Here is a 9,089-nt window from a genome sequence, read left to right on the forward strand (position 1 = left end):
CTAAGCGCCTTGTTATCTGTGAGGCTTGCATATGAGGGCAATCCAGTCATTGCTCTCTTTAAGTCTGTGTCAGCATTGTTTAGATGCTTGAGGCAATTTGGTTGCTGTAGATTTTGGCAATGTTGAATCATCCCCTTGGGTTATGGTGACTCCAGAGGGGAGTGGGCCGAAAGGCGACCTAGCAGAACAATCCCCTCCCTCCTTGTTACCAGTGAAAGAGACATCTCCAGGGGAAGGGTTGGAGAGTGTCAGGTTTGGGTCTATGGGCCCCAGTATGGATCCATCCTGGATGGAATTTTTTCAGGCCTTGCAGACGCGAACAAACCTTTTAAGAAGAGTATGCATGCTCATCGTTTCCTCTTGCGGGCATGCGTCACAGGGAGGCTATCCCTTGAGATGTTCAGGGGGATGTGGATCATGATATGTCAGATGGCTCCGATGGGGACTTGGATTTCTCTCCTCTAGAAAAGGGAGAAATTCCATCTGATTCAGAGCACATTGGACTCTACTCCAGTTTTTTCACAGAGATGAGTTTCCGAGTCTGTTGACTCAGACCCTGAAGACGCTTGGTGTGGACAGGGGTGACACTATGGGCTTACAAAAGAAAGATTTTATTTATTTATTTATCAAGTTTTATATACCGTCGTTCGGTTTCACCATCGCAATGGTTTACATGTTTCGATTAATAAAGATTTAAGTCTGGGAGATCCCATACTGGTCACTTTATGCAAAGCATCCTGTTTCTTTCCCTTTCTTGAATTCAGTTCAAGAGTTAATTCATCTTAAGTGGAGCACCTCGGAGGCAAGTTTTAAGGGGAGTGCACTTTAGCGGGTTTGTACCCCTTGGATCCAAAGACAAGGCATCAGTTGCGATTCCTGAAGGTGGATGCCTTGGTATGCATTGTGACCAAGCGAACTGCCATTCCAGTTGGAGGAGGGGCATCTCTAAATGATGCTCAGGATAGAAGGATTGAAGCTATCTTTAAGCAAGCATTTGAGGCCATGGCAATGAATTTGCGAATTGCTTCTTGCTGCAGCCTGGTGGCTCAGGCTGGTTTGCATCTCTCTCAAGAGACACAAGGAGTGGGGTCCAATGGCGGATCGCTGATGGAGCCGGGTGCCATGTTTTTATCTGATGTGGGCTGTGACTTGGTACGGACGGTCGCTAGAGGGGTGACTTCCATGAGTTTGGCTAGGTGCTAGTTGCGGTTGTGAAATTGGTCAGCAGATATTATTTCCAAATCCAGTCTCACAAGGTTACCCTTTAAGGGTTTTCTTTTATTTGGCAGTGAGTTGGAGAATATGGTGAACAGTTGGAGGGAATCCAAGGCTCCTTGATTGCCAGATGACAAGAAGGTGGCGTCACATCCTTTTGGAGCAAGGGGCCGCTCCAGAGATTCCCATCAATTTCGTCCTTAAAGGAGTACCTACTCAAAAGTTTCATCCCTTTGGAAGATCTCAGCCCTTTCGGCCTAAGAAGCCTTGTAAAGATGTGGGCTCCGGGGCCAGAGCACCTCGATCTTCACAATGAAGATATGGAAGCTCACCAACTGGATTAGGAGATAGGTGGGCATCTATCTCATTTTTTTCAAAGGTGGGCCCAGATTAAATTGGACCAGTGGGTCCTGGAAGTGGTAAAGGACAGCTTGTGCGCTAGAATATTTCCAAATTCCTCCAGATTCTTGTACAGTCTCTTCATGCAACACTCTGCAGAAGAGAATGGCAGTTGAGAATACATTAAGTAGGCTGTTTGATTTGAAGGTCGTAGTTCCTGTTCCCAGATTGCAAGAAAATACGAAGCGCTATTCCATTAATTTTGTCATTCCTAAGAAAGAAGAGAGGTCTTTTCGGCCCATCCTGAATCTGAAAGGAGTCAATCGACGTTTGCGTATGACTCATTTCAGAATGGAAACTCTACGTTCCGTCATAATAGCACTGCAACCAGGGAAATTTCTCATGTCTCTCAACCTGACAAAAGCCTGTTTACATAATTCCATTTGCCAGGGACATCGTTTTCTACACTGTTCTGTTCTAGGATGTCATTATCAATTTCAGGCCATGCCCTTCCGGCTGGCTTCAGTGCCCAGGAACTTCTCCAAGGTCATGGTGGTGGTAGCAACGTCTCTACAAAAAGAAAACATTCTGGTCCATCCATATCAGGCCAAAAGTGCAGAAGACAGTCACTTGGCATCTCGCAAGGTGATCTCCTTGCTCCAGGAGCTAGGCAGGGTGATGAACTTGGCCAAGAACAGTTTTACAGCCCCCTTGGATCCTAAAGTTTCTTGACATGTGCTTCAGTATGGAGCAGAGCAGAGTGTTTCTGCTAGAGAGTCACATTCAGAAATTACTTATTCAAGTTCAGACCCTGAGAAGAAGGGCTATTTTCCTGATGGTGCGGTCTTCTTTGCAGGTCCTGGGATTGATGGCAGCCACATTGGACATAATCCCTTGGTGAGGATGCACATGCGGCCCCTTCAACACACGTTGCTCTCCCGGTGGAATCTGCAGTCCCAAGAGTACACAATGAGACTTCACTTGCTATTGGAGGTGAGCGTACAATTGCATGGTGATTACAAGCAGATCATCTCAGGAAGGGGGTTTCCTTGGAAACACTGGACTGGTTAGTGCTCACAACAGATGTGAGCCTTCTGGGTTGGGGACTCACTTCAAGAGTTGGTGAGACAAGGTTCCTGGAATGCCGAGGAGCGACAATGGACCATCAATTGGTTGGAAGCATGCGCAGTTTGACTGGCATGTTTGTGGTTCACTGAGCAACTGGAAGCTTGAGTGGTAAGGATTATGTCAGACAATGCCACGACGGTAGCCTACATCAGTCATCAAGGCGGAACCAGAAGCCAACAGGTGTCAGTGGAGGTACATGCGCTCATTTGTGGGCAGAATATTATCTCCAGGACATATCTGCCTTCCACATTGCTGGAAAGGACAATGTAAGGGTCGATTTTCTCAGCAGGCAGGTCTTGAAACCAGGAGAGTGGAAGTTGGCAAACAAAGCCTTTCAACTCATAGTGAGGCATTGGGGTTGCACATACCTGGATTTACTGGCAACTTCCAGCAACATGAAGGTACCACAGTTCTTCAGTCACCAAAGGGATCCAAGAGCACTGGGAATCAATGTTCTTGTTTAGGTTTGGCCGCGGAGTGGGGTGTTGTATGCCTTCCCGCCATGACTGATGATAGGCATGGTCATTCAGAAGTTTGCAAGTCAGACCGAAACTGTACTTCTAATGGCTCTGGATTGGCCCCAGAGACCGTGGTAGGACGATCTTCAGAGGCTACTAGTGGATAGTCCTCTCAGACTATCACTCAGGAAGATCTGTTGCATCAGGGCCCATACTGCATGATGATCTGGGTTGGTTTTGTCTTACAGTTTGGCCCTTGAGAGGGCTCAGTTGCTGAAGTGTGGTTATTCTTCTGCAGTGAATTCCACTTTGCTCTGGGCCAAGAAATTTTCTACTTCTCTAGCTTATGAGTTTGGAGAGTGTTTGAGAGCTGGTGTGAGGAGCAAGGTTCTTATCCATTCAAAGCTGAAATTCCACTGATATTGGAATTTTGTAGGAGGACTTGATAAAAGTTTGGGCCTTAACACTTTGAAAATGCAGATAACAGCTCTTGCTTGCTATGGGGGGGGGGAAGAGTCAATGATCTAACCTTATCTTCCCATCCAGATATGTCCAGGATTTTTAAGGGAGTTTTAGCTTCTATGTTCTCCCTTTTGATTCACAGTGCCTCTTTGAGACCTTAATTTGGTCTTGCATTTTTTGGCGGGTCCTACATTTAAACCACTGCGTGGTCTCTCTTTGCGGCTGCTCACCTTGAAAGCAGTTTTTCTCATGGCAATCTGTTCATCACGACAGGTCTCCGAGCTGCAAGCTCTTTCTTGCCATGAGCCATTTCTATGAATGACTCCGGGGGGTGGTACAGCTTAGAATTGCGCCTTCCTTTTTGCCGTAAGTGGTTTCAGAGTTTCATTTGAATCAGTCTATTTCCCTACCCACACTGGACAGGGATAGGGATGAGCGTGATTATCATCTGTTGCATGCCTTGTATGTCAAGCTGTGATAGTCCAGCAACCATCATGATGCACTGGGTTCCAGGAAATGTACCGGATAACCCATGAGAGCTGAAAGCTTCTGTGTGCAGAGAGGTATAATCATCAGTTGCTTTGGACTAAAGTATAATGTCTCTTGTTAAGCTAGACACTTAATTAACTTATGAGTTAGAGTGATACTTAGCTTAAATGTGAATATGGAGTGCCGCTGAATGCCGCGTCGTACTGTAGTTAGACAAGGGCTCCTGACGCTGCAGAGTTTCGGAGAATCTTCCTTCCTCAGGGGTACAGCAAGGTTATAAATGCGACAGATTTTAAAGGTTTGTGGCTTCTTCCGGTAAGTTATATGCGATCAGCTCTAAATTTAAAGGTTCTTCCTGACATAGCAGGGGCTTCACATTTAAGCTAAGTATCACTCTAACTCATAAGCTAATTAAGTGTCTAGCTTAACAAGAGACATTATACTTTAGTCCAAAGCAACTGATGATTATACCTCTCTGCACACAGAAGCTTTCAGCTCTCATGGGTTATCCGGTACATTTCCTGGAACCCAGTGCATTATGATGGTTGCTGGACTATCACAGCAAATCTGTTTCCATATGCCCCACATTCAGTGAGAAATCAGTATATGTGTATATGATTTTGTTTTTTTCAAATACAGTATTGGATGTCAAGTGACATCTGGTGAGGTACTTGAAGATTGCTTACTCTTTCAGGAAGGTGGAGAACCGGCAACACGGGGACTTAGCCTGTTGGTTGAAAGAAGTCATCACAGCCGCCTATGTGGATGCCGATGTCCCATTACCTAGATGGATCAGGGCACATTCCACTAGAGCTCACGTGATTTTTTGGGTGGAGCTTCAGTTGTTGTCTCCCATCAAGATTTTCCAAACAGTGCTGTGGTCCTCCTTATACACTTTCTCCAAACATTACCTCTTGGACATTAGGGCTCAGGAAGATGCAGCTTTCATGCGTGCAGTATTGACGGGACTGCGGGCAGCTTCCCACTCATTTCGGAAGTAGCTTGGTACATCCCACTAATGTCGATTGGCCTGCCTGACTGCAGAGGAAAGAGAAATTACTAATTATCTGATAATGTCCTTTCTTCTAAGGACGGCAGGCCAATCCACAACCCACCCTGGGCTGCCTACTTGCCTTTAGTTCATCCTTTATATGCGGACGACAAAGAGTGTTACAATTTCTATTCGTTCATTTGAAGGACTGGTAAGTGAAATAACCAGCCCTAAGTTTAGTGAATGTTAACTTTTTGGCTGAGCTTAGTGTTTCCCAGTAGGCTGGAAGCATGAGTAGTTGACTGTTAATAGTCATGTTCAAGTCTAATCAGTTTGTCCATAGTTTGGTTTTTCTAGAAATACTAGCAGGCTGATGTCTGGGCAAGGCTATATGTCAGTGACATCAGCGAGTCAGCTTTACTCTATCTCCATCTGCTGGTAGGAGTCCACAAATGGCCTGCCTTCCTTAGAGGAAAGGAAATTAAGGTAAGTAGTAAGTTCTCCATATGTCTTGAGTCTAACTGGATTTTATCCAGGTTTATTAAAAAAAAAAAAAAAACACAACTCTTGCACTCAAAATTCTATAGCACTACTAAATACCATGGGATGTTTGTAAGTCTAGTCAGAAAAATGACTGTCCTAAAGTTGGCCAGATAAAGTTAACTGTATAATTTTATCCGGAAGTACTCAGCTGCAGACTTGTGCACATAAATCCTGCTGAATATTCAGACAGATGCATAACTTTCCCGCTGTCCGGCCTACTGAATATTGATCTCTATGTTAAAGGCAACTCATGATGGCAAATCCTGAAAATACCTTTTGCATGTGTTTACCTCCTTCCAAAAAAAAAAAACAAAAAACACTCTTATATTAAGAACAAAATGTTTGTCCCTTTAATGTCTTCAATTTGTAAGTTCCACTTTATATATACCTAATATGAACTGGTGCTTTAAATCCCAAATAAAGCATAGCTATGGAAGCAGGTCACTTTTACTGTAGCTTTTGCAATTAGTGTAGGAATACGATTCAACAGGTCACAGTGATCATATTCCTATTACCTATATTTGGGAAAGGCACTGCCTGTCTCTCTATATTATACAAATTTTAGAGATCCAAGTAATTGTTGCATCATGTCTATGCATGCGCGATGCAATGACCTTCCCCAGAGCAGAGGGAGGGGCTGCAGGCAGTGAGGGAGGAGCGCTGACATCCAAAACGTGAGGTCAGAGAGTGCAGTATTGGTGGTGCCACACCAGCACAGGGAAACGCTGGTGGGGATTTCCGGGCTGCACCAGCCAAAGCAAAGCAACCACACATGCAGCAGAGCAGCTGGTGAGGGTTTTTCAGCCCCAACAGCAAAATGAAACAACAAAACAAAAAAAAACCCAAGAAACGACGCACTGGCAGAAAAAGAGCTTGTGGGGTTCTCGAGCCCCACCAGCGCAGCACAGAAAGAGAAACGCTGCAGGCAGCAGAAGCTCTGCTGCCTGCAGAGCTTTGCTGGGGCCTGGGAACATGTAAATGTGTGTACTCTTCATTCAGCAAATGGGGCTATTCTATCTCCCCTCCACAAGTATTTGCCAAAGGAGCCTCATCCCAGTGGCCTGTCAATTTCACATCAGGAAAAAAGAATAAAGCTTTGCGTTTTTAGCTAAAGGCATAATGGGAGACAGGTAAGTAAATGCTTATACCTTTCTGATACTGATTTTCTCCATATTTGAACAGTATGGGCAATGATGGGGAAGCTACAGAGGATCTTCCTAGCAGAGGAGGATAAGTTAGGCAAGATTAATAGCAGGAGCTGTGCTCTAACTGGAGCCAAGCACAGGAGGAATCTGGGTTAAAGCATGCCTCCTCTTGTTCGCCTTGCCACCCAGTAGTAACTACGAATGTTTGGGTCTACACAATGTACCCGTATTGGTATGTGCCACCTTGTTATACCACATAAAACTCCCCATCTGACAGTTTGAGGCAAAAATATACTGTTGCACAGAACAAGAGATGTGCTGAAATACATTAGTTTTGATGGAACACACATCTTGATCAAATTAATGACTCTATTGAGAGATGAGCAAGTCAGTCCAGGCCCTCAGATGCTTACATATATAGCTAGCAGAGGGTCATAGTTAAGATTAAAGAGATTCCTCAAGTTCATAGAAATTCTGATGCCTAAATAAGAAAACCCACCAGGAACCAGTCTTAACCTATCAAAACTCGAAGGGATGTTAATCTTTTTGGCCCGGGGAAGGATCTTGGATTTTGCATAGTGCTCCATATTCCTTAAGCAACTGCATCAGCCGAGGAGCCAATCTGTCTTATTGGGACAAAAAAATTGAGGCTATCGTCTGCATATAGTGAAATCTTGTGATCCACCCCATCTAGTCTGACATCTCAGCATGTTCCATAATAGCTTGAGCAGGGGATTCAATAGCCATAGCAAAGATGAGAGCACAGGGGGCAACTGGAGATAATGACAGCATCTGTCAAGCTTCCATTTATCAGAATATAAGCTTTAGGGGAGGTGTACATGGCATATATCCAGTGGTTAAACTCTTCTGGAAATCCAAATCTTACCAGAACCCTGAACAAATTAGGCTACTGAATTCTTATCAAACGCCTTGGCATCCAATACAAGAACTGCTCTAGACATCTTACACTGTTTTGGTAATAGAAAGAATATTAAATAGCCTTCTAGTATTGTAAACAGACCAACTCCCTTTCATAAAGCCAGTCTTGTCTTGAATGAATAATTTGAGACATAATCTGTTCTATGTACAGTTGTAAAACCAACCAACAAGGACTACATTGCATAGGCTGGGTAAACAAATAAGCATGGGAGTAGCTTGCTTGTTGCAGCGGTTACTACCCCGAACCAATGCTTCACTTTGAATACATATACAGCACAGCTCACTGCTTCAATGGGGGTGTGTGAAGAAAAGAGGATTTATATTAAGACAACCAACAAGGATTAAATTGCATAGACTGGGTAAACAAATAAGCGTGGGAGTAGCTTGCTTATTGCGGTGGTTACTACCCCCAACCAATTAGGCTTGATACTTCACTTTTATGCAGCTCCAGCACTGCTCTCTACATCAATGACAGGGGTGGAAAGAAAATTAGAACCAAAACGTTACCAATAAAGGCCCTGACCTCAGCGATCAAAGTAACAGATAAGTATGAGAAAAATAAGTGTGAAAGCTTGCTGGGCAGATTGGATGGGCCGTATGGTCGTCTTCTGCCATCATTTCTGTTTCTCCCACCCCACCCCATACCCAGACACATGCATGCACACACATGAACACCTCCGCACCACAGGCATACCCCCACCCACCCTCCCTCCTCACACATCCATATCCCCACTCTCCCCACGTACACACACACACACTCCCACCCCATATACACACGTACCCCCACAAACATGCAAACCCCCACCCCACACATGTAGGCACCTGCAATTCTACCTCAAAACACACCCCTAACTCCCCCAAAAACGAGCACTCCCACCTCCAATTCCTCACCTACACAGCTCCCACCCATGCACACCCCCACCTGTCCAGCCACTCTCAGACACAGATTAGTCACACCAATCCCATAATGCACATACATAACCCACCACCTCCATACCTGGGGGGGAGGAGAGGGATGGAGGGGCAAAGTTGTGAGAGGGAGAGTGCGCACACCCCCTTCCCCAGCTCACTCACCCAATTCATCCCTAATACCATTCACACCAGGCCCATAACAAATACACATATCCTCACCTCTCCACACAGGGGGGAGGGGGGCAGTCTGTGGAGATTGCAAGGGGGAAATAGTCCATGCACCAACACACACATACCCTCACTCTCACTTTTCCACAACACACCCACATGAGGGATAAGGGGGTTAATGGGGAGTGCAGTGGAGGAAAGGATGAAAGTGTACGTACACCCACACATACTCACACATGTTTGGCGAGGGGAGAGGGTGGAAAGTGTGGTAGGTTCCCCTAACACCCACATACACACGCT

The sequence above is a fragment of the Rhinatrema bivittatum genome, chromosome 9 (genome assembly GCF_901001135.1).
Source record: "Rhinatrema bivittatum chromosome 9, aRhiBiv1.1, whole genome shotgun sequence".
Taxonomy (NCBI): Eukaryota; Metazoa; Chordata; class Amphibia; order Gymnophiona; family Rhinatrematidae; genus Rhinatrema; species Rhinatrema bivittatum.